Below are 3,147 nucleotides of genomic sequence, written 5' to 3'. Positions count from 1 at the left end.
TATTCTCCATCACGTACAGATTTTTCACAAAACGTCATATGTACTTTTACATAAGTGAATTATTTTCATTAAAATCGGGTCACATTTTGTTATGATTAAAATGTTGACAACCACTGGCTGTAGAGTTCTCTAGACCAATTGCAACGTGAGTCTTATTGATCGTTCTAGAACCCACGAGAAACACACCGCTAGTATATAAACGGTTAACAGGCTGCATGACGTGTCATTTCTGAATAGTGTTTGTTTGTGCGTGCACTTGGACATTATTTTTTTTTCAATATTATTTATTCGTCGCTATGGCAACAAGAGGTTGTGTAAATGACCCAAACATATTCTGTTATACTTGTGGTAAACTTGTTGTAAATTTGATCTAAGAAAGAGTCCCCCCTCCCCCCCCCCCCCGATTTGTTAAAAATCCTTACGTGATAGAAAAAAATTAATATTGGTTTCGAAATCGGCGTAGCTGAATTATGGAAAAATCCATTATTAAAACCAAAACAACTTTTATGAAATTTAAATTCGCAGGCCAGTTGTAATATAGCACTTATCAACAGCTGATGATAGCCATATTAGCAAGTATTATAATTTTTGCGCTATGACAATGTTCTTTTATTGTTCTGGAGTTCACAATAGATGTTGATTAAACATTAAAACTATATTTGAAACTTATTAAATGAGTGATACTTCAGACTAGTTTCGTTGTTTGACATCACGTAATTCATTCACACGTCACATCCTAAACCGTAAAATACTTGTACAAAACGCATAGGATCGTTCTAGGTCTCCAAAGGTGACTGGCAAAACATACATTACATTATCACCCAACGCTTTCTAATTAAGACGTGAAATTATTTTTTTCCGATACCAGGATATACTGTGATATTAGATCGAAAAGGTTAATTTAAATCTGACTTTCTAAATATACCTTAATTAATTAATTAACCTATTTCATAGTTCCACATTTATTTGTTTCAAAGAAATTAAACAAATAACTTGAATTGTGTTTTGTTTCCTTCAGATTTTCGCGCGAAACTGCACGAGAATTATTTTCGCGTACCGACCATAATTTTGAACTGAAAGACAGCTAGACATAAAACAAGCTTACCACTAGCTTACAACGGACTTACAACGCTAGAAACAGGGTTTCTATGCCCGTGGTGGTGGGCAGATCACAGATAGGCCATTGTGCAGCTTTGCGCTTGACTACAAACAAACAAAATCTGACTGAATAGTGGGATGTAGTGCACCCACAACACTAAAATTCGGATCGCTTTTTTTGTGGTATCGGGTGACGAGACATCCTTGTATTCACAGTCATGGCAAGCTAACCACTAGGCTATGCCTGGCCCCGCTTAACTGTATATAACAATTTTAAAAAACTGTTACAGAAGTTTGATCAAACTATTAAACATATAGTTATTATTCGTACATATTATACTGGCATAGCGTTAAATTTTAGAGCGATAACCAATTGTACAGACGGTCTTTTTCTAAATATATATAATTTGACAGCCATGAGAGGTTAACACAGAAGAATTATGCTCACATTTTTCTAATATTATTGGTACATATTATATTGACATAGCGTTAAATATTTGAGCGATAACCAACTGTGCAGACAGTGTTTTTTTTAAACTATATATAATTTGACAGCCAAGAGAGGTTAACACGGAAGAATTATTATCCCATTTTTCTAATTTTCTGCGTTTATATACAGTAGCTACGTTCTTATCACTTTAGATTCGTGAAGTGTAAACATGCTGTATCCAAGTTCTTTCATCAACCTGGTTTTAGGTGTCTGTTATTGTTTACGTTTTTTGAGTATTTTTCTAAGTGTTCCACAGTGGTTCAGCAGTAAGCGTCATGGTTTATTACGCTAAATTCAGGGTTCGATCCCTGCAACCGACAAAGTATTTTGTGTAATTTAACACTAAAATAAGCATGCTCTAGATGAAAAAAAAACGTGTGTTTCTTTCATAAAATCAATACTGAAACGTGCAATAAATGTTATGAGGAACAATTATATATCAGGAGCCAGAAGCAACTACAAATCGAACTATAAATCAGGAGCAAGGAGCAACTATAAACCAAACTATAAATCAGGAGCCAGGAGCAAATAAAAACAAACTATAAATCAGGAGCCAGGAGCAACTACAAATCGAACTATAAATCAGGAGCAAGGAGAAACTGTAAAAAAACTATAAATCAGGAGCAAGGAGCAACTATAAAAAACTATAAATTAGGAGCAAGGAGCAACTATAAAAAACTATAAATTAGGAGCAAGGAGCAACTATAAAACAAACTATAAATCAGTAGCAAGGAGCAATGTGACTGTGTATATCTCTTCTTTCATTTTTTGAGTATTTTAACTGTTTTGTGTGTGTGTGTGCTTAGCGAGCCAGTAAAATTTCACCATTTAGACACCGGATCAAGAGGTTTTAAAACTACACATCAGTTATAATTTGTTAAATTGCTCTACATTACTAAGTTCAAGTTTTGTAACATTTATTACCTCTGTAATGTATATTTATTCGCGCAGTATCGGTAGCGTTCACAAATCATTGAAACAAAGTTGTGTAAGTTCAATCTTTAAATTTACATAAGAAGCAAAGTATGGATGTATAGACTCTATATGTTATCCTGGTTGTACTACGTCGTTCAAGCCACTTCTCCTTTCTGACTGTAGTGTGTCTTCATTCAGAATTTCGTGCAAAGCTACGCCAGACCTATCGACGTCTCTAATTTGGAACTGATAGACTAGATGAAAAACATATATTCAACAATATCACAGACCACACTTGATCTAATCTAATCGACTACTGGAAATTCACCGTCACCCTTAAGAACGAATTTTGGTTTCTTTTTTGTGTTAAAGGGTCGCGAACCACGAATCCTTGGATTCACAGTCCCGGCAGGCTAACCATTAGTCTATGGCCGGATGATTAATTGTACTACTTGCAGCATTTACGAAAAATATTTCAACAAATAACAGAATGTAATACAGCACAGACTGGTTACAGCCTTAAAGCTGTTTGTTAAACTAACTACTGCACTAAAAGACAACAAATAACAGAATGTAATACAGCACAGACTGGTTACAGCCTTAAAGCTGTTTGTTAAACTAACTACTGCACTAAAGGACAACAA

At 34.7% G+C, this 3,147-nt stretch overlaps 1 protein-coding gene across 1 annotated transcript in view; it reads right to left on the bottom strand.

The window, feature by feature from the left end:
* The window catches only part of LOC106467090 (putative thiamine transporter SLC35F3), a 31,175-nt gene that overhangs the window by 17,507 nt on the left and 10,521 nt on the right, over positions 1–3,147 (bottom strand). The gene's annotated exons all lie outside the window — the stretch shown is intronic.

The sequence above is a fragment of the Limulus polyphemus genome, unplaced genomic scaffold (assembly GCF_000517525.1).
Source record: "Limulus polyphemus unplaced genomic scaffold, Limulus_polyphemus-2.1.2 Scaffold2485, whole genome shotgun sequence".
Lineage (NCBI taxonomy): Eukaryota > Metazoa > Arthropoda > Merostomata > Xiphosura > Limulidae > Limulus > Limulus polyphemus.
The sequence above is the reverse complement of the archived record's forward strand: the minus strand, read 5'-3'. Positions and strand labels throughout refer to the sequence as shown.